This window comes from Saccostrea cucullata, unplaced genomic scaffold (assembly GCF_032062105.1).
Source record: "Saccostrea cucullata isolate Sc308-1 unplaced genomic scaffold, CSIRO_AGI_Scuc_v1 ctg3956, whole genome shotgun sequence".
Classification (NCBI taxonomy): domain Eukaryota; kingdom Metazoa; phylum Mollusca; class Bivalvia; order Ostreida; family Ostreidae; genus Saccostrea; species Saccostrea cuccullata.
In genome coordinates this window covers 48,138-72,565 of record NW_026940340.1, presented here as the reverse complement: position 1 = coordinate 72,565, position 24,428 = coordinate 48,138, and the positions used below count along the sequence as shown (strand labels likewise).

Genomic DNA, 24,428 nt, shown 5'->3' with positions numbered 1-24,428 from the left:
ACAACATCTTTAACAAAATGGAATCCCTGATCCAGTCACTTAGAGATCATCATATTACAAATCTAAAAATCATGCCTTTCCAAACTCAAAAGTCAGAACTCTAGTATGGACCAAACTGTTAAAGAAAACAAAGAAATCCTGAAGTCTAACAAAGTTTCTGATGTCAACAAATACCAATCCAAACTGAAGGAATACAGGAACATTTTACCAATACCTGATTTACCATTGCCCTCTCTTCAAACAAAAACAGTCCAAGGGAGAGAACTCAGCATAGAATTAGGAGAATACAAGGCTACACTGACACAGACTTCACTGTCCAGTCTGACAAATGAAGTTTCATTTTTATCTGTTAGAGAATTATTAGAAAAAGCCAAAGTGATTGCAAACATTCCAACAAATGTTAAAAACTTACTTAAATTGGCCTGTGTAGGTACAGATAAAGCTTGGATTAGTGGACAAGACAAAATGATAACCTGTGTAGATAAAAATGGAGCTGTACAAGACACTGTCACCAGTACATGTATTACTCAATTCCCTGATGACAATATAGTGTCAAGACAGGGAGAACTGATATACTGTGATGGTCCCAATAGAACTGTGAACATTGTCAGAGATGGGAAGACAGAGACACTGATCACCACACCAAGGGGCTGGCATCCAGCAGGACTGTGCTGTACCAGGTCAGGGGACATCCTAGTTAGTATGGTTACTACTGATAAAAGTCATTGTAAAATAGTCCGTTATCAGGGACAGAGAGTTACACAGGAAATAGATAAAGATGAACATGGAGATCCAATCTATCAAGGAGGAAAATATCAAGTGTTTGTGGTGGAGAACAACAATGGAGACATAGTGGCCTCTGATCAGAATGCTACACAGTGGTAGTGGTGGACAGGACAGGAAAAGTCAGATTCAGATACAACAACAAACCTCCAGGGGGAAAGGAATCATTCTGTCCTGGTCAAATAGTGACAGACTCCATGGGTCACATCATTGTGGCTGATTATCTCAATAACTGTCTACACATTCTAGATCAGAATGGACAGTTCCTGAAATGTGTGGATAATTGTGGACTAGATGATCCGGCTGGACTGAGTGTGGACAGTGAGGGGAGGTTGTGGGTAGGGTTGTTTAATTCAGGGGAAATGAAAGTCATCCAATACATGAAATAAAAATCATCCACATCTCATGAATTGTTTTTAGCATGCATTTATCAAACAAATTAAAATTACAATTTCCAAATATTTTTTTTAGCTTTTGCATTAACTGAGGATCTTTAAAATTATAGAAGTATTAAAATACCTGTACAGAACAGAACATTTTATTTCTAATTTAGAGCCCATAATAGTACAAGAAATAATTATTATAATATATCTTTGAGATAAAATTGGTACATATACTTGAATAAACAAGAAATCTAATTTACCGGTACTCATTGAAGTATTTAATAGTTTTCATCCTGCACTCATAAGACTCAGAATTTGTTTGTAAAGTATAAAAAGAAGCAAGAGGCAAATGGGCGACAGAGCTCATCAGCACAAAAAGAACAAATCAGTAAAGTGTTGAAAAGTGTACGGAAGGGGGGGGGGGGGGGCTTGAATTGTTAACAGCTTGAGGATGCTTTCATATAAATATAACCAATTGCTCTTTTATTCAGCATAATTTTAAGATTTTTTTAAAATATATATTCCTTTATTAATCTTTGATCCCCGAAAGTTGCCCCGTCCTAGTAACCTCCAGAATGTCATGATTTGCTCAAACTTTTCCTTTTCAAAACGCCTTATCATGGCTTTGATAATACTGAGAAATTTTTTTATTCCCTATATTTCATTACCAGTATGTAAAACTTTGATCCCCATTGTGACCCAACCTTACCCGTGGAGGTCAGAATTTCAACACTCACTGACTTGAATTGACACTACCTGATAATACTTCAATTTCAGTATGAATAAACATGGCTTGGCTGTTTTTGAGATTTTATCAATCTATACATTTCTATGTAGAAATTTGATCCCTCATCGTCGCCCCTTCCTACCCCAAGAGCTCATGAACAAAATTCAATCTACACAACCAATGGATACTTCCATATCAATATGGCAAAACATTGTTTTGCTCTTCTTAAGAATATGGGTTTTTTAAAATTTTGGTTATACCTTTCTAGTTATATTTTAATTTTTGACCACCCCCCCCCCCCCGTGCCTCCTTGTCCCCAGTGTTCATGATTTGAAGAAACTTGAATTAACACAAAGTACAGAAAATGTCCCATAAACTTTGTTGACCCAGTTGTATTTTAGGATGTATTTAAAAGCATACCATGAAATTTTCACAATGTATTGGAGTTTTACATGTATGAAGAGACTTACTTTTACAATCGACGACTGACTTCTACAGCTTAAAGAGATACAAACTCCAATTACTAAAATGTAAAAGTCAGCTGTTGAATGTAAAAGTAGGTCTCTTCATAAAACTCCATTTAAAGCATTTTTAATTCCCTTCATCCAAAGATGCTTATTGGCAAGTTTTGTTGATATTGGCCCTGTGGTTCTGGGTAAGAAGTTGAAAATGGGATCAGTTAACAGATAGACAGAAGGACTAGACAAAATATATTGCTAAATGAAATGTTGATCACCCATTTTGACCCAACACTACCTTTTGTGTAATGGTTTGAATGCAAAATCTAAAGACATTAGAATAAAAGTGAATTTCATGGTCTCTTAAAATAATCGTTTCTTCTAACTGAATACATGTAACTTGAAGAGATTGTGTTTTCTGACTATTTATACATTCCTTGATCAGGCGCCATTTGGTTTTCTGGACAGACTTATTGAGCCTGGTATGTCACTACTTCTTGACAGAAGTTCCATATTCCTATTTAAATGATTTGAGGTTGATGAAATTTGACAAACTGTGGTCCATAAATAAATGAGACTCAGTATTATATATACAGTTTGTTAATCCATTTAATGTGCATTAATTGAGATAAGACGAAGAAGCCAACAGTTTATTGACATCATTCTATAATGCAATTTAATATCTGTGACATTCTAAATCAAATAAATCAGTCCTTTCACAAGCAAGTTTTCCCGACACATTTCCAATCCTTTTTATACATGTATATGCAATGTAAAAATCAATCAATTTATTTGCCCAATACTGAACAAATATTCCTGCTGAGCTACTTTAATAAATTTTGTTTGATACATTCTAAACATTCGATACTCCTCTTTCATTTCAAAAACTTCTTAAATTGTATATAATCAAATCAGAATTTGTTTCTTTTTATAATGAAAGATAAATGTTTGTATTTTAAGTCCTTTGTAAAGGTTTAGGGGAAAACTTTTGACATGTTTATGGCGTATATGCTATGCTATATTTTTTTCAGAAAGGGACGTAACTTATTTACTTTATAAAGGAGTGAAGACCAAATAGAATTCATATATGTGTTAGACTGTTGGAGAGATAAGACGTGTTTTTTATGAGCTCTTATCTATATCCAGCTGAAAAATAAACTGATAATGAAATGATGGATCTGAGTGTAAATTCTAGTTTATTTAAATCAATTTTGAACTCATTTAGTGGACTCTCACAATCATTTAATGGAAAAAATAATGAACTGGATCCTTCTGGGAGTATACCCGATTTTCTTCAGGTTAAGCTAAACACAGAAAGTGTGACCATAAACTATGATGGTCAGAGACAAGAATTCGTTTTATCTCTGCTTCGAAAATTCCTTTTATTTCACAGAAACAATAAAAGAATGGGTGCATCTACAAATCTGTATGTGATTCGGTGACTGTAACAATCAACAGTAGCACACATACCATTCTGATACAAGGGACCAGTGCGTTTGATTGGTACAGGAACGATTTTCTAAATGAAATAAACAGTCAACTAGATATGAGCCACACTGACACTGACTCTGTTACAGAGTGCAAAATTATTGTTGACCAGACGAACTGTACTTCGACCCCAAGACCCTAAAAGAAATCGAATGAATCAAGTATTGAGACGGGATGCGGCCATTGTAACAGCGCAGAAAGCATAAAACATCTTTCCGAGACGGTGAAAATGTTTACCAAAGAAGTTGAAACGCTGAAGAAGCAGCTAATGGAAGCAAAACAAACAAAGCCGTGTTCTAATGCTTCTACACAAACTCCCGGGGAAAAAGTGAAACAGAAGGAAACTTCGACTGAGGGATTCTCGGTGACAAATGGGATTTCAAGGCATACCCAGTGTACATCTCCTATTGAAAAAAAGACCTCTAGTACATCAATGGATGCAGATGTCAGTCCCAGCCCTGTGTTGAAAACCACCCAGTCCACGAAGAAAATGACTAAGAAAAAGTCAGATGTACACATCTCAAAAGAGAGTCAAAATATATCGACCCCTAACAGACGCAGCAACATCGCAAGAAATTCTCAGCCTCCTGTAAGAGAATATAACCCTATATCTACACTTGTCATCGGGAGTTCAATTCTTCAAAGGATAAAAACCCGTAGCCTAGATCAAAGTGTGAAAGTAAGTACAAATCGAGGTGCAAGTATTGCACACATTCGTTCCAAACTATAGAGGTTTGATGTGTCCTCCATCCAAAGTGTTATTATACAGGCTGGGGGTAATGATGTTGCAAATTTCCGTAACATTGATGCGATTGAGAATGACTTTGCAGAAATAGTTGCTGATTTAAAGAAAAGAAATCCAAGCATTGCAGTGTTCCTATCGGAAGTGATTCCAAGAAGGGATGCAGATGTTATCGAAGTGAATAAGTGCATTAGATATGTTTGTGAGGAGTACGGTGCTGTGTTGATCGAATCGAGTAAGTCATTCAAACACTGGAATTCCCCTTCTTTTTGGAGAGATGGCATCCATTTGTCCGACCGTGGCACTGCTTCGCTTCTGAAGCTCTACAGTACTCATGTGCAAATTCTTAAACATCAAAATCCCACCTCCGTCCAGACCTGCTATTACTGTGGAGAGCATGGTCATTCTTCGCGCAACTGTCGCCACGGCAACAAAGTAACTTGTTGGTACTGTGGTGAACATGGCCACAAGCAGAAATTTTGCACAAAGTAGGATCGCGGCAATGAAAGCTGTGCCGCTTATACGAATGACTGTCCGATTATTAGCAAGGTCAAAAATTATTTTCGCCCATTGATTAATCTTTGTTTTGACTGTAATGAATCAGTTTGCACCTGTCTTTTGTCTAATAATAACATGAATAAGTCAAATGACTATTGTTCAGAAACTGAGAGTGCAGATCTATGTAAACTTAAACAGCAACCCCTTTTGAACCAAAATCAGCAAAAAAAAATTAACAACCCTTCTCCAATAACAAACACCCAAAATGATGACAAACAAAATGTGTGTGATTCAAAACATGGCCTTCTGAAAAAAGGTCTGCATTTTGTAAATTTGAATGTTTGTCACATTTTGCCAAAGGATGAGGTGACTTGCGGCCCCCGGAAAATTGACAAAAATTAAATGTCCGAATTTTACTCAAATTTTTGTATGTAAGTAATCACTGATATGTATACCTATATGAAATACCATTTTAAACAAAAATAGAAACGTGATTTGAAAGATATAGATCTTTTATTTGGGTAGGGGTATCATGTTTACATCCAATTCCCATTGCATTTTATCCCCGCCACATTCTTTGAAGCCCTTAAAATATACGAGCGCAGATAGGTACAACTTTCTCCTTTGGCTGGTCACTGTATCTTATTGAAATCTACCTATATGTGAAAGGAGAAAATTGTATCTAACTGCGCTCACATGCTATTTTTAAAAAAAATGTAAAATCTAGCTGACCTTTTCCATTATGAACAGATCGACGGAACAAGATTTTCTGACGTAAGAATAAATTCATATGCTAATAGAGACACTGGCGATACTTTCTAACTGACCAATCAGCTAAATGAAGTTCGTTACGAGTGAGTACCATAAAAATACTAAGGAAACATGCTTGGAATTTTACTGCTTTCCGATAATGTTTTAATGCATTTGAGTCACAGATTAAAGAACGGGTCTACATATGTAAAATACACAGTAAAATTTATATACAGTTACGAACAATTGATAAATATACATTAGTTTAAAATTTTGTAGCGTGTTTGGTGAGCTATTCGCTATAGGTCTACGCGTATTCCCGAGTATCAGTGAATACAAGTTTCATGTGCATTTCTTATTTCGTAAATGCTGAAAATCCATGCGTATTATTAAGTGTACACAGCCTTGGCTGACCATTTTAAACGTTTGAAATGTAGAAAACTATAAAGGTAAACTGACCTAAATCACGTGTCTGTGATAAAATGTAAACGTAGTAAACCAGCATGTTTTGTTGTTCTGTCATCGGATTGGACAATGACTATGTGCGAAATAATAGCAATAGCCATATAAGGTCTTCTCGGACACGCATATCCCTCTATTGTACTAAGACCCGCCCATTCTCTTGCCATAAAAGAACATATTCTCACAAACCTGGCCGAATTTAGCTGTGATGGGGTCTAAAAAATCAGAGATAATGCAGTATTCCTTATAATTAAAATGTGTCTGAACTATTGAAACTATTCAAAAGGCTTCGTATTTATTCACTCATATTTGAAAACTACAAACATCGTTGTAGATTAGATTTAATTCATTGTGGAAAAAGGGGCCCCAGATAGCAGTTATGTCACATCATCCTTAGATGAATTAATTTTATATTTACATGATCAACAAAATGTTGACATTTTTTCTTTATGTGAAACTTTTCTTGATGAAAATATTAGTGACTGTATTATAAATGTAAATGGATATAATTTTGAAAGAAAAGATGGAAAAGGAAAGGCGGGTGGTGGACTAATTACATTTATTGCAAATGATATGAAATATAAACGACGAATTGATTTAGAAATTAGTAATTTAGAAACAATGTGGCTTGAAATTAATCTTAAGAATTCTAAACCTATACTTTATTGTTCAGTTTACCGTCCACCATCTGCCCCCTCCTGCTGGGTAGAAGAATTTGTTAGAGAAGTTCAGTGCGCTACCTGCTGTGACGATCAGGAAGTGATTATTGCAGGTGATTTCAATATAGATATGCTGAAAGACCCCCCGCACAGTTGGTCATCTGCAATTGTAGATTTGGGATTAACGCAATTAATTAACACTCCAACAAGAATTACTAATAGCTCTAAAACTCTTATTGACCATTTCTACACTACGCACCCTGCTAACATATGTGAAATATCCGCACCCCCTGTAGCAATGTCTGACCATTATCCAATATGTGCCTATCGAAGATCTAACAGCATGCAACGCAAAGGCAAACATATTGAAATACAATATCGTGACTTTAAAAACTTTAATGAAAATGATTTTTTGCACGATTTAAACAATGCAGATTTTAATGAATTGAATCTTCTGCATGATCCTGATGACATCTCAAACTGTTTCTATGATATTTTCAATACTATACTTAATAATCATGCGAAGGTTAAAACAAAGCGTGTGAAATCAGAATTTCGCACTAAATGGTTGACTCCAGAAATAAATGATGCTAGGAATATACGAGATCAATTCCATAAACCGGGAGATTTTGGAGAAACAAAGTCACCTCATTAATTACTGATGCAAAATCTACATATTATAAGACAGTAATTGAAAATAGTTCTACATCAAAAGAAATGTGGGGTCATTTAAAGCAGCTTGCCTCAAAATCAGATAAAAATTAATCCCCCTCTAATATCACGTACAATGGATTAAATCTTGATAATTTACAAGACATTGCAAATGCTTTTAATGAACATTTTGCGCAAATTCCGAAAAAATTGTTAAATGATCTTTCGTTCTCTGGTTTTGAACCAGAAAAATTGAAAAGATACACTGAAACAAAACTTGGAGATCAAGACATTTTTGAAATTCCCTTGATTAATGAAACAAAAGTATTTGATATGTTAAAGAGGCTTGACATAAACAAATCTACTGGCATAGATTTTCTTGGACCTAGGTTGCTCAAACTTTCAGCTAGCGTAATTTCCAAACCTCTAACACATCTAATAAATTCTAGCATTATCAATGGATCTTTTTCTTCACAGTTAAAGGTCGCAAAAGTAACTCCTTTATTTAAAAAACGGTGATAAATCAGATCCAGGAAATTATCGCCCAATCTCAATTTTACCAACAACTGTAAACCAACTATTATTTGCGTCATCTTTTTTTCGCTATTCGTAAGTCTTAAATCAAACCGCGGCGATTAATTTCCGCGACCGAGGAAACATTCTCTACAAATCCTTAGCAAAACTAATTGTTCGCGGCGATTTATATTCGCGAGTTAAAGGAGGTCGCGAAACTCGCGGATATATCTCGCACGCGAATAAAAATTGGTTTACAGTATATCGAAAGTTTTAGAGAAGCATGTAGCAGAAAATATACGCATCTTTACTTCACACTTTGATCTATTAATGAAAGCACAAGAACTGGATTTAGAGAATTTCACTCATGTCAGACAGCTCTCACAAAACTAACTGATAATTGGCTGCATGAAATAGATCGAGGAAGTTTCGTTGGCATTACTTATTTGGATTTTAGCAAAGCATTTGATCTTGTAAATCATGATATACTTATTAGTAAACTCAAATGCTACCACTTTGATCCCACATCAATAAAATGGTTTCAGTCATATTTAAATGATCGAACTCAAAGTGTAAAAACTGGTGCGTACACATCTGAATCACTGCCCGTCACAGCAGATGTGCCACAGGGCTCTATTTTAGGTCCCTTGTTGTTTCTGTTATATATCAATGATTTACTTTTATCTGTTGAACATTGTAATTTTGATATGTTTGCTGATGACACAACAATGCATTTTCATGGTAACAATATTTCCCATATTGAAGCAACTCTCAATCATGACCTGTATCAAATACAAACATGGTGTCAACAGAATCAGATGATTTTGAATACTGATAAAACAAAGTGTATGTTAGTGGTAACACACCAAAATTAATCAAAATTAGAAAACGTTAATCTTCAACTACAACTTTCTGGCCAGCCCATTGAAAATGTTAGAACAGAGAATATTATTAGGTTTTCAAATTGATCATACTCTTCAATATACTTCGCATGTAGATGCAGTTTGCAAAACCCTTACTTATAAATTATTTACCTTACGAAAAATTAAAAAGTTTCTACCATTGAATACTAGAAAGCTATTTTATAATACATTTATTTTACCATCAATTTTATATTGCCTTTCTATTTGGGGTAACTCTCCTCAAACTCACTTCGATAGAATATACAAACTTCAGAAACGAGCAGATAGGATTATTTCAAATGAAAAATATGATGCACCTTCAATACCCTTGTTTAACATTTTAGGCTGGTTAACAGTATACGAGCTTCTATATTTACAGAAAAGCATTCTAATGTTCAAAATATTTCATCATATGTCTCCGGATTATATGCATGATTTTTTTGAATTTCAAAGTTCTGGATCATACACATTATGCTCAGAGACAAATTCAGAACTTCGTTTACCAAAATATAAAACAAATTTATTTAAAAATTCTTTACAATATTCAGGGGTCATTATCTGGAATGAGTTGCCTATAAGTATTAGGAATTCCCAATCCCTTGAAATATTTAAAAGTAGTGTTGAAATTTGTTTACTTTTGAAACGTACTGGTTCTACATGAAATTTATGTTTTCCTTTCTTTTGAATGAAATGCCAATAATTAATTTATTCTGTTATAACAAAGTGTTTATATTTTATTGTTTCATGTTTGTAATTATTGTCTTTAATGTATAAATCATTGTATATACTGTAAACAGGGAAATTTTTGCTCCCGTTTAATTTTCGCCCCTTTCGCCTAAGCCTGAAGTGGGCGAATTTAAAACGGGGCGAATTCAAAGTTAATTGTATAATTTCTTAAACAAAAATATTTTTGGGCAAAAATAACACGGGGCGAAAATAACCCTGTATACAGTATGTTATAAAGAAGGCCCCGAGGAAGACTAGTGCTTGCACTAATCAGGTTACCTTCTATAAATAAAGTATTATTATTATTGTTATTATTATTATTATTGTTATTATTATTATTATTATTATTATAGCTAATAATAATGAAATGTAGAGAACAGCCTTCTCTTGTTACCAAGTAGTACAAATACTGAGCTTGTGCCGTTTAAAATGGATATTAGATCAAAGAAAGCATAGATGTTTTACTGTACCTATTTAAAAGAAAATAAAGATAGTCTTGTTACCAAATACTTTGCAAAGTGTTTAATCCGTCCATTTCACTGTTTGGATGAAACTATATTGTCACTTTTTATTTTAAATCTGAAAAAATATACGGGGTGGAAAAAGCGGTTTCCCATCATCAGAAACTTTATAGAAACTACATGGAAACCTCAAGTTTACATCATGTTTCCCAGTGGTTTCGCGGCGGAGTCCAGGCTATTCCACCATGTTTCCGTGACACAGAAACTACTACGCTCCGATTCCATAAGATACCCTGAACAACGGAAACCTCTGTAAACCTGAAGTTTCCCAACATCCATTTAGTTTCATGTAATGGAAAACCTGAAGATTCCACTGGTTTCCAGAATCAGGAAACTAGATGGAATCAGAGCGTAGTGGTTTCCGTGGAATGGAAACTTGGTGGGATCTTTAGGCTTCCTTTTACGGGAAATTACATGGGAGCTTCGGAAACCTCACGATTCCTAAAGTTTCCGTGACTCAGGAAACCATATGGAATCGGAGCGTAGTGGTTTCCGTGGAATGGAAACTTGATGGAATCTTTAGGTTTCCTTTTACGGGAAACTACATGAAATCTCGGGAAACCTCACAATTCCTTAAGTTTCCTTGACTCAGGAAAATATAAGGAATTTAAGTGTAGCAGTTTCCGTGTGAGGGGATCTTGGTGGAATTATCTGGGTCCCATTCCTGGTGGAAATTACTGGGAAACTTCAAGATTCCTTAACTTTTCTAAAGGAAACAATGCAAATTGTCTAAATTGTGAAAAGAGAACAACAGTTTTAAATCAAAATACATGTACACTGTAATCATTACTGGTAATAATATTATTGATTTCCTTGGTGAACCGTATATTCTACTCAAAATCTATCAAAATAAATATTACATGTAAGAGAAAAAAGCATTAACATGTTTTATGTTTAATAATTCATTTGTTGTACAAAAACAGCATTTACAAAAGAAATGATATCAAAATACTAAATAAAATCCTATACCTTAGATAAACAATGGAACAGTTTTTCATTTTTAAGTCCATTCATAAGCGTCATTAAGTACTTCTTTCAACATCAGTTTCCTGGTATTTTCTTCACATCAACTACGATCTGCATTATTCATACAAAAAAAATTATATAATGTGAGAATTATAATGCTTGAATATACGTACATGTAACTTAGAAATCTGAAAGATCGGTCAATGTTCTAAAGTGTACCAATATCACTGATTACTTTCAGTCTTAAAGATTTCCATGACAATGATACATATGGTTTCAGCATTTCATGTTCAATTTAGAATTTGATGCTTAATGCTTTATGATAACAAAAACATTACATCATAATGTTTTCAGCCATATTATGTCATTGAGAATATATTAATATCTCATAAAACCCTGGTTTAAGTTGAGTCAGTTTAAGAGAAAAGTACTCTTTATAATAACAAAAATATTATAGATAGATTTTTTTTTAGAATTTGATGTAAAAAAAAATTGGCTGAAAATCATTACAAACCCTCCATTCCACTGCAAAAAATCCAGATTACAAAAAGGGAGAAATATTATACTCTGGACTAGGCCACGAATAAAGATATACAGTATATTTTAATACTGACCTTTGACCTAGAAAATTAGATCAGGGTAACTCTTCATGTCTATCCACTGATTCCACAGGCTCTCTGCAGTTTAAGTTTGAGACAGAAAATATGCTCAGAACTTAAACTGCAGATGGTGCGATGGATAAGACCGCGGAACATTAACTGGCAAAATTGGAAATATACAGCTTACGTTATTTCTATCTGTTAATTACAATCAAAACATTCACTGATAAATAATGAAATGGGCGGGGAGAATTCGACGCGGAAATGGGAAAACATTGAATTGAAATTGCTTAGGGCATCCCCAGAACAGGATCCTTAAACAATGCAATATAAATGTATAACAGTATAGATATATCTGTATGTCAATGAATTTATCATAAGCTGCATAGCACACATATGCTTTTATCATGTTTTATACATGTACCTTATGGGTAATTTTATACCGGTATTGCATGTACACTCAATTTATAATCAAGAAATTTAGATTTTTATTTTTTCAAAAATGACCAATATTATTTACATCCATTCATGAATTGGCTGATCAAAATTCAGTACAGTATGCTAAACTATTGGTTAAGACAATTCCTGTTTAATGTCACTGAAAATTTCACATTTGACATTAACAAATTAAAGCCACAATTGTCATACATGGATGCTGTTTTTATGCCCCCGTAAACGAACTTTCGGGGGTATATAGTTTTTGTCGTGTGTGTCCGTCTCTCTGTCTGTCTCTCTGTTTGTCTGTCCGCAAAAACTTTAACCTTGCCCACAACTTTTGATTTAGTGGAGCTATGATGTTCATATTTCACATGTGTATTCCTTTTGGCAAGACCTTTCTTTGGGTATCATCAAATTTGACCTGTTGACCTTGACCTTGGAATTTGACCCACTCTAACTTGAAAATTTTAAACTTTTACTTTGGCCATATCTTTTGAACAGTAGATACCAGGACATTTATACTTCATATATGTAATGTTTTTTGAAAGACCTTTCATTGGATACCAACAACCTTGACCCTTTGACCTTGACCTTGTAGATTTCTGTACTTGTGAAAAAACTTTAACCTTGGCCATAACTTTTGAACGGTAAAATATAGGACTTTCATACTTTATATATGTAATCCTTGTGAAAAGACCCTTCATTGGATACCAAGCACTTTTACCCCTTTGACCTTGACCTTTAAGTTTGACCTACTTTAAAAAGCAAACCTTGACCATAAATTTTAAAGGGTTAAGGCTAGTGCTCTCAAACTTTACATATTTCATCCTTGTGACAAGACCTTTCATTTGCTAACAAGAAATTTGACCCTTTGACCTTGACCTTAGAGTTTTACCTACTTCAAAAAAAAATTTAACATTGGCCATAACTTCTGAACAGCTAGGGCTAAGGCTTCCATACTCTACATAAGTATTCTATGTGGCAAGATCTTTCATTGGATACCAATTACCTTGACCCTTTGACCTTGACCTTGGAGATTTTGCACTGATTGAAAAAACTTTAACACTGGCCTACTTTCAAATTTCATAATTGTTTTCCAGTGAGAATATCCTACTTTTGGTACCTTTAAATTTGCATTTAAGAAAAGTTTAATCTTTGCTATGTTGCCATACGGGGGCATCAGTGTTTCACAAACACATCTTGTTTTTTAAGTCTTCTTATCTCTATAACCTTACAGTATCATAAAATATAACAAAATTTATTATTATAACTTCAAATAATTTGATTGATTCAATATCTAAGATATTTAAAAAAGTCTAAACACTTACAAAAATTGTTCTTTGGAGAAAAAATCTTATCATATAAAGATGTGCATATTGAGACTTTTTCATTCATTGAGAACATAGTGCAATGTATTTGCGTCATTTCCACATGAACATGTTCAAAAAGACAATGGACAATTTGTGAGCAGAAATCATTGCCTTTTACTCACATTTGGAAAATTCATAAAAATAATTAATTAAATTCCTTATTCTTGGTTTTAAATAATGTTTAACATATTTTAAACCATTAAAGATATTAATCTTACATCTAAGGGCCGAGGGCAGATAACTCTAACTGCATAAAACTACCCTATAAGTAGAGCTATTTAGTGTGCGGTGTTGAGAGCTTCCTTAAAGTAATCAAAATGCTGACCAGCAAGAAATTAGTAAATATGCATTTTCTATTTTCATTCAATTTTTTTTGAAAGATCTCGAAGCTTTAACTTTTTTCCTGTTCAATTCAGGTTCGTTCGAGTTAAACAAAGTTTGACTGTATGTATCAGATAACTGATTGCATGTCAATCATGGCAATGCACACATATCATTGAGGGGGCATATGGATTCAGCCCTAGCTTTAACATAAAACTTGTTGTAGCTCACAGCTGGAAATCCCCAGTTCAGTACATAAATTATTTTTTTTTAATTAAATTTTGAATTTTTGTTTCTTTTCATGCAATTGTCTCTTCTATATTTTATCTTTTAATCAGTAATCGCAACTTATCTCTTTATGATTGATTTCTGTATAACTGCACTTACTCTTCAAGTTCTCTATTCCAATTCACACGTTTTATACGAGTTTACCAAGACTAATGTGATAAATCCAATTTGAAATTTTGCGTTCACGGTCATGAAATATTTAATTTTATCACACAGAGATACATTTCTTGTTATTTTAACTATTTGAAGGGGAGTTAATTCTTATGATACAGTATGTCTTCATGTTTGAAAAATTCTACAATCGGAAAAAAATGTGGTAACCTCAGAAAATACTAGTACAGTGAAAACTGTACTTAACTTATTGTAAAATAAAAAGTACATGTAGGTGGAAATTGGTATGAGATATAGTTTCAAAGTTCCCCTATCTTGGGAAACTTACGGGAAACCACAAGTTGATTGTTTCCATGTCAGGAATCTATGTGGAAACCATTATGTGGTTTCCATAAAATGGAAACTGTATGGAAACAACTGATGTCACGATTCCCATATGTTTCCATCGGGTTTCCAAATTTGGGAAACCTGACTTTTCATCCTGTGATTTTCCTTTAAAAATTTCTAAGTCCCCATGCAAGATTTTGCAACACACTGCTTTTATATCAAAATTTAGACAACATGAATTAATAAGTATATAAAATAATAAGAAGCAAATCAATTTTTTCCACTTTATCTATTTTCATTGAAGTGCTTTAACATGAAATGCGGAAAGTAAAAGAACCCTAGAATTAAAAATTCGCAACGTTCAATACTGCATTTATTCTCCATTCAAATGAATTAAGAGCAAGACAAGAATTTCTGTAAGAGTTCATACTTTTAAAGAAAAATCTTTATTGAAGGTTATTCCATGTATTGCTAGGTCTTCTTTTATAATTACGCTAGATTCTGCTGCTGGAAAAACTCTCATTCTCCGGTCCATCTTGTCCCATTCATGTTTTGTAGGGGTAAGGTATGGATGACATTGAAGCTTATATAGTTATAGATACCTCGATCTCTAAATATTTTTAGAACATTAAGGTCAAGATCTAGAAAATAACTTTAGACTAATTTTTTGGTGCTAGATCCATTATGACGTCATAATCAATTTCAACTTTCTTTTTCCCGTACTTAACGGCTTTAGCAGAATTATGTAGAAAATATGGTATTTTCATGACATTCAATTTGAAATCATACGTAAAGTAAACCGGATACTTATATTAAATTTGGTATTGGTTGAAAGAAGAGGCTATGAATATACTAATTACCGTTTTCTGTAAGACTGTAGGCAATCTGAATACATTTCCTTTGTCGAATATGAAAAAAACTCCCATATTGATGACTGTATTTCTTAATTTTTCATTGAAAATGACAGTTTAAATTACAGTTTTTCATCTTGTTTACCTATAAATTATGCCCCGAAACACCTTATTTGACCAAGCTAAAGTGTTAAAGCATCAATAAAGGAATTTATTTCTAAAATTTTATAAATCTGTAGGCACCTTTCTTTTACTAGATGTTGACCTTAAACAATCTTTAAGGTCATAATTATTTTATAGAGATAAAGATTTCTCTTTTTACTTTTTATTTTACTGACCATGGAAAGTTAAGTTTTATTAGGTACACAATTACGACCAAATCCCATGACAATAATACAAACTAGGATTTCAGTCAAGATTTCAATCATGTAAAGATACTTACAACTTGCTCTAAATGTCCATCTGACAATAGATTTACGATACATTATTAGAAAGCATTTTTGTTAAAAATTCTTAACTTTAGCTTCTAAATCATTTCAGTTTCTCATATATTTTTTGAAAAGCTTCAATTGCCTCATGATCCTGGTGCCAGTTTGGTACGTTGAGATTGAATACTGTTCGTTATCTCCATATCCTTCTTTGGTGTAAATCCTTTTCTGCAGTCCATAAGAGTCTAAGACCCTTTTTTCGTGACATTATAAGACGACTCCATAGATAGATACCAGGGCATTTGGCAAGTAATTGGTTTTATTGTTAAGCATTCTTAAATTTGATTATTTAATCTGTAATCATTTAAAAAAAAAAATTAGCAATTCAATAAGCTCATTATTCCTCATTTGTGACACGATAGCGGTGTTTTTCTTTGAAGTTTACTGTTCTGTATTAGCAATACAGAACGGCACAAGCATGCACGTACAAATAGTAAAATGCTGTTGTTTTCCTATTATAAATTTTAGAGAGATACCCGGTACTAATCCTGAGAATGTAAAATGTCAATACACACTTATTCCACAAAGATCCAAAGGAAAACGAAAATAACACTGTGCCGGATAAATTTGCCACTTCAAAAGTGGCATTTTGGCGCCCGCCAAATTCTCATTTCACATAAAAACCATGTATACCAAGTGGTAGACCATCACTCACAGAGTTCATAACTACCTTTGTTACAGGTAAATCTCACCTGTCAGGTGAGATAATCACCTTTGAACAAAAAAATCCCATGGGAAAAATAAAGTTCCTATAGGAAAAATAAAATTCCCGAGGGATATTATCAAAATCCTGCAGGATTTCTTTATTTCCTGTGGGATATTTAAGAAATCCTACAGGAAATTAAATTACTATGGGAGAATTTAATCTCCTGTAGGAATACAGTTTCCTATAGGAGAGAGAAAAAATCCCTTAGGAAAAATATATCCCATAGGATTTCTTAAATTCCTGTAGGAGTCTCTTTTTCTGTCAGAAATTCCTGTAGAAATTTTTTTTCATTTTTGAATTATTTACTTGCTCCTAAGGGAGAAAAATATCCTGTAGGAAATGTTAAATTCCTATAGGATTTCTTATTCTCCTATTTGAATTTGATTCAACTGCATTTAGCTACAGCTAAAAATCAGCAATAAACCTCATATTGTGTCAACCTGGTCCAAAGGAAGAATCACTTTGAAAAAAATATAGATGAAAACACACATTTACAGATGAATATTGAACAGTGGGACAGACAACTTTGGAATGGACATTTTTCCAAGCTTGCGAACCCTTTTCCTTTGAAGCTACATGTATGCTCTAGGATTTTTTTTAAAATGGTGGGATTTTTCTACCTATATGAATTTCTGAAATAAAAATGCAACATTTTCTGCTAGTTTTTGAGATATTTAGTGTCAGAAATAAAAACCCATGGGGAAACATGTACATAGAGGATATTCAATGTTTTGTAGTTGAATATGGAGTTTATTTCACGAGTGGGACAGGATTTTTGATATTTTCACGAGTGCGAAGCACGAGTGAAAATATCGAAAAATCCTGTCTCACGAGTGAAATAAATTCCATATTCAACTACAAAACATTAAATTTTCTGTTTATTACATTTTGTTTTTAAAATCTTTGATTTTTCTTTTGCCTTTGTCTTTTCTGTAATACATTCATGGACTCGTGACGTCATAGTTGAGCGGTTGAGACGTCATAGCTAAGTGAGGTGAAAACACTGTAAACATGAATTTGACAACATTTTTTTTGGTAATTTTGACAGTTTTTTTCGCTGTCAGGGGCGTAGCTAGACGGAAATGATGTGCACGCCAAAAAAGGCAGGGGGTCTGGGGCGAAGCCCCCGGAAGCTCCTTGGTTTTCACGTAGACTGAACAAAATTTACGGTATTTTTAAATATATAACGTATGCTACGAGATGAAGTCAACTTCGCGATATTTTGATTTATGACACCAAAAAATAATAGATCTATTAATATTTTAAAAATTTTTATGTTTTTTTTTTTTTTTTTTTTATAAAATCAAATGCATTGTCTGAATTTTTGTGATTACTTTAAAAAGATATTTTTAGTTTCATTTTTTGTCTAATTTTTAAATAATGAAAATAAAACAAAACAATTTCAATCCAGCAAATTTAATTTCCCCAAAACGTGCGGCGTCATGTTTCGTGTTTTATCGTTTAGCCTTTACCTAAAATTCTCCAAAATCCATTTTTCTGGATTTAGCAAATTGTTCCATTGCTTTTTCTATATCAATTTTAAAATCTCTGTTAGTAAGTTTACACGGAATCTTTTAGGAATTTAATTTTTTATATGACGATATAATCATTTTTTTAATAATAAATTTTATAAAAATGCACAGTAATTTTTTGGGGACTAAAAGATGTGCACGCCATGGCGTGCTGGCGTATAGGCAGCTACGCCCCTGGCTGTCAGAATGGTTTATTTATTTCCATCTATCTTATATTAGGTCAAGGAAGATATTTTTACAGCAATCTTCGTTATAAGAAAGGAAATCGAGAGTTTTCCCGCACTTTTGATATTCGTCACACTGTGACAGGATATCATTTTGATATCCTTTCACACTGTGACAGGATATCATTTTTATTCAATGAATAAATTACAGTATTTCACTGGTAAAAATGTAATAATTAAAATTACCCCATGAAAAAACCAACAAAAACCCAATGTGGTTTAAAATTCCCCCATGGGGGAAATATACCCATAAAATTCAATGTGGGGTTTTTAAACCCATATGCTGCTTATATTGTCATGTGGGATTTTTTCTCCTAAGTTTCTTTATCATGGGGTTTAAAATCCCATATATTGATATTTTTACTGGAGATAATTCTTGAAAACTTGGTTTTTTTTTCTTAAACTAATGGATCATTAGTATCTTCTCTGTTTGTCGTTCTATAAAAGTGGATAGTTATGACACATATCTATTATTTTTTCAATTTTTCAAGTATTCATTCTTTATAAATTCAAATGTATGATTATGTAAAAGAAAATTTATATGAAAACAGGTTTCTAAGGCAGCTGCCTCCTATAATGAAACATTTATTATGAAACTTTTCGCAGATTATTTGATCAATGACAATTAATCTCAATATATGTAGGGTAGTCTTTAAATACGGAAATGAAACAAGAAAATTTAATACAAACACAATATATACAAAAGAAACTAATTCACAGTGTCCAAAGAGGTTCTCTTCCTTTAACTGATGGGAAAATATCTAATTTTTATGCTTATCGTGTCTAGTTTGTGGATTTTTTAATCTCCATTCCCCTTTCATTTACCACTTATAAGACTGGATTTAATTAATTCAGGTACAATAAAGCAAAATATTAATTACATGTAGTTTAAATCATTCAGTTATATATCACAAAGGAAAACTATAAAAATCCTTTGATCCACCACAAATATTTTAAAATAAAATATTTACTCCTCTAGGATCCACCACGTGTAAGTTTAGACCATGATCACACATGACATATTAGCTTAATGTTTGAACTCAATTACCCATCATCATTAATATCCTTTGATCCACAACAAATATTTAAACAAAATATAATTAATATACACTACCCATGTATCTGCCACTTACAAGTTCAGATCTTTGTCACTCATGACATATGAGCTTAATGTTTGAACTAAATTAGCCATAATTATTAATATCCTTTGAGCCACAACAATTCAAACAAAATAAAATTAATATCCACTCCCCATGGATCTGCCACTTATAACTTTAGATCTTGATCACACATGATATATAAGCTTAATGTTTGAAATCAATTATCCATAATCTTTTGATCCACAACAAATATTTAAACAAAATATAATGAACATACACTTCCCATGGATCCACCACTTACAAGTTCATATCTTTGTCACACATGACAATTATGAGCTTAATGTTTGAACTCAATATTAGCCATAATCATTAATATCCTTTGATCCACCACAATTCAAACAAAATAGAATTAATATCCACTCCCCATGGATCCGCCACTTATAACTTTAGATCTTGATCACACATGATATATAAACTTAATGTTTGAAATCAATTACCCATCATCATTTTTATGCAAATGAGGTTCAAAAAATGGGTCAACTGAGTGGAGTGCTAACCCTAACCCTAACCCTAACCCTAACCCCTAACCCTAACCCTAACCCCTAACCCTAACCCTAACTAACCCTAACCCTAACCCTAACTAGCCCTAACTAACCCTAACCCCTAACTAACCCTAACCCCTAGCCCTAACCCTAACCCCCTAACTAACCCTAACCCCTAGCCCTAACTAACCCTAACTAACCCTAACCCCTAACCCTAACCCCCTAACCCCCTAACCCTAACCTAACCCTAACCCTAACCCTAACCTACCCTAACCCCCTAACCCTAACCCCCCCCCTAACTAACCCTAACCTATTCCCCTAAATACTGGAGTTGTTTACATTGTTTACATTGGTACGTAGGTACTACGTTTTTTTTTTATGTTTACTTGGCATGCTGACTATACAGGTAAATACTTGGCAAGCCAAGTGCGCCGTGTGCAAAAAAAATTTCAAGAATGTGATTATGACGTCACGCTTCAAATCATTATGACGTCACGCTTCACAGTCTAGCTTCATTTTTTGAAAACCTCATTACCAAGAAACAAAAGTGAAACTAACACAGATTTTAATTTTTATTCAATTTTTATTCAGAATGAAAATACATACAGACAATTTTACATTTTCTGTTTCTTCTTCTGTCTGTCCCTTATCAGTGGTCAGGGATAGTTTCCTCTTGTGAGTAGTGCTGGGGCCTGGAATCTCTCTGTTTTCTTCCTTTTTCTCTTTTTTGTCTCCTTTTTTCACTAAAGGTTTGGTCTGGTGGGTCCCTGAAATCTTGGGTTCTTGATGCTTTTTCTCCAGTTTTTGTATTTCTTTCACTAACTGGTGTGTCTTCCTTCCTTGTTGGCGAATCTTTTCCATCACTTCTTTTCTAAAATCACCTATATCATTATGAATTATCTGCATGATAAAAGCCATTTGATTTAAGATATCGCATATCGATATCATTCTCCTGTCATCTACATCTAAAAGATCCTGTGTTTCTGGTACGGTCTCCTTTGTATTTTCCTCTGTCATATTTTACCTGTGTTGAATTCAGAATGCTAACGAAGAATGATCGTCGATGTCCAGCTCTGGTTTATATACCTTTACTGTAAGTGCCGTGTGCAAAAAAAAAAATACCTTTTACCTACGTTTTCTTATATTTACCTGTTTGCATCCTCTATAAAGTGCCGTGTGCAAAAAACTGAGGGTCGTGTGCAAAAGAAATATACCTTTTACCTGTGTTTTCTTATATATACCTGTTTGCATCCTCTGTAAAGTGCCGTGTGCAAAAACTTACCTATGCATTGTGACGTCATTCACTGTATAAATACAATGTGATTATGACGTCACACTTTTTCATTTACAGTCTAGACAGCCTAGTCTAGCCAGCCTAACCAGTTTGAACTGAATTTTTTACTGAAAGACAATAACAAATAACACACAATACAAAAAAAAAACATGTGTGTGTTATGTCTGTCAAGTTATAACACCAGGTCACTTTTTTAAAAAACTTAGAATTTCTTTTTAAATTTTTTAAACTTTTTTTTTTTAAAATTAACTTATAAATTTTTTAACTTTTAACTTTTTTAAAATAACTTTAAATTTTTTTTTTTCTTATTAATTTTTTTTTTTTGGTAAACTCCCCTTATAGTTTTTAAGAAATACTACATCAGTGTTATGTTATTGTATGACTTCATCTTTTATACAGTCGGGTTCGGGGTTTCGGGCAGCCATGGAGAATTTTCGGCAAGATTTTACCCCAGTGAAAAAGGCTTGTAATCCACAGTGTAGGTCGTTTAAAGTTGTTTCACATTGTTTATGATTGTGATTATGTTATCGCTCACCTATATGTTTAATGTCAGCTATGCTAAATAACCCATTTCTGTGTAATTTGAGAGAATGTTTTGACATGTGGTTAAAGTATGGCGTGCTATTCATGTTATCATTTAAAAAGTCGATCCTAAATAAATCTGTCTTAAAAAATACATTTTACGAATGACATTTAATATGATTGATTAGAGTATAGGTATCCATATATAAGAGATATTATTTTGCATTACATTTAAACATGTTTTTCTGTCCTGTTTGTCTGTCAATTGTTGCTTTACTTCCTTTGTAAAATGAGGTTAAATTGAGTATCACTGAATATTGTATGCTTTTTTTTTTCAGGATCAGCTAAGATGTTGTTTCACTGGATTATTTAATTGGGCATATAATTGAATAATTCTGGTAAGTTTGTCTTTGTTTTGTTTACATTTCCTATGAAGGTCATCTTTGCATTTAATCATGATTATGTAAAGTTCTGTTTTGAATGTAAATACTATATTTATCCTCATTTCATGTGATTTACAGTTGTTTAGCCTGCATGTAACTCAGAGTGCATTTAATATTTCTATGATGGGTCATTCCATGATATTGAATTTAAATCAGAAAAATGTTCACTAAATTTTGGTAAAATACATGGTATCTTTTACATTTCTGTCCCTTTTGTCTGTAAATTGTTGCTTGTACTTACATTGTAAAATGAGGTTAATTGTGTATCACTGAATTGTATGATTTTTTTCAGGATCAGCTGAGATGTTATTTCACTGGATTATTTAATGGATAGACTTATTGGGCATATATTTGGATATCTCTGGTAAGTTTGTCTTGTTTTTTAGATTGTTTAAATTTCCTATGAAGGTCATCTTTGCATTTAAGCATGATTATATGGTTAATTTAATTACTGTGTAATACTTATGTGATCTGTTGTCTCTAACTTACATTCATATAAGCACACCCTTATTTAACCTAAAATATATTAACACATGATTAAGGGATCTTCAGAATATTAATAAGTCCTTTTGTATAAATTATATGATTTAATTTCATAATTCATTATGTATGTTACCCATGGCCATGGAATTCAGACTTACTAAATGGTGATCAAAGAGATATTAATTAGGAATCTAATAAGAGAAAAGGAGGAATTTACAAAAGATTAATCCTAAGTTATTTACTTTTTGTTTTGATTCTAAATATGTGGGATATATGGCATACATATATTTTCATTTTCACTTTTGTTTCTTAGTAATGAGCTTTTCAAAAAATTAAGGACTACATGTTGTACTGTGATGATGCTAAAAAAGATGTATTTTTCTGTATGCAGTACTGACAGATATTAAACAAAATTGAATCTGTTGTTAATAAAAAATCTTTTAGTGTCTAAATAATTAATTTGATAATCATTTTATTTGTGATATCAATACAGTAATTGTGCTTTTTTTTTTATTATCTAAAGATAACATGATGAACTTTTCTCATCTGGAGTTAATGTTAAAAACAATTTGTTTTGAGATTAAAAACAAACATTTTCATGAACTTTTTTGGCATTGTACATGTTTGTTCAATTTTTAAACATGCATTGTTTCACACAGTACTCTGTCATATTAACAAAATGGTTTTATTTTCTATACAGTCCTCAACCTGGAAGATATGTTTTGTTCCTAACCATCTATAATCCATTCTCTATGAAGTTCAGACTGTCTGCTCTTCCTTTGGAAATACACTGTTAATTAACCAACATAGAAACACGCAAACTTGAAGGTAAAGTTTCAATGAGATACAATTGTAATATATATTTATTTATTATTTTATTATTTTTTTTTTTACATATGCATGTTTATAATTTTGAATTGATATGTAAATGATATATTTAAATAAAAAGGGCTTGGTGGTCATGGTCATTTTTTTAGACTATATTGATCCTTTAGAAGAAGAAGAAGAGCTCCATTTCAATATATATACAAAAATGCATGATCAAATTTTGAAACTAAAATGTATGAAAGTTTTCTTTGCCAAATGATAGTTAACAGCTGAAGATAGCATATCTATAGAATAAGTTAAATATGGCTAATTTGTAACCCCCCCCCCCCACCTCCCCAGTTCCTTAATATCATAGTTGGTAAAGATAGCAAGTTTTGACTCCAATTGCTGATGAATTCTGAATTTCCCATTTAATATTAACATTATATCACAGGGAAAGAATACTATAATGTAGCACATCAGGATGACCAGAAAAGAAATCTTAATGACCCTCTTAACTATGTATAAAGACTGTAACCTTATAACTGATGTAAGATAATCTGATTGTGTGGAATTAAAATTCCCTGGTGTTTCTACTACCCAAGATCTTCTTATGAGTGCATGGGACTGTTGTAAACCTTCTCCTGTTTATAAAAAATATACCTTGGAGCATGACACTTTATTTAAAAGGTACTTTCAATATCATTTCTATGAGTTTTTGTTCTTTCTTTTTAATAATCTAGTGTTATATCT

At 32.8% G+C, this 24,428-nt stretch overlaps 1 long non-coding RNA gene across 1 annotated transcript; it reads left to right on the top strand.

The window, feature by feature from the left end:
• The first annotated feature begins 21,826 nt into the window (after positions 1-21,826).
• On the top strand, positions 21,827-23,691 carry LOC134255144 (uncharacterized). Its single transcript, XR_009989464.1, has 4 exons — positions 21,827-21,898; positions 22,281-22,340; positions 22,678-22,749; positions 23,569-23,691. It is a non-coding gene; the product is annotated as an uncharacterized LOC134255144 (long non-coding RNA).
• Positions 23,692-24,428: the final 737 nt, after the last annotated feature.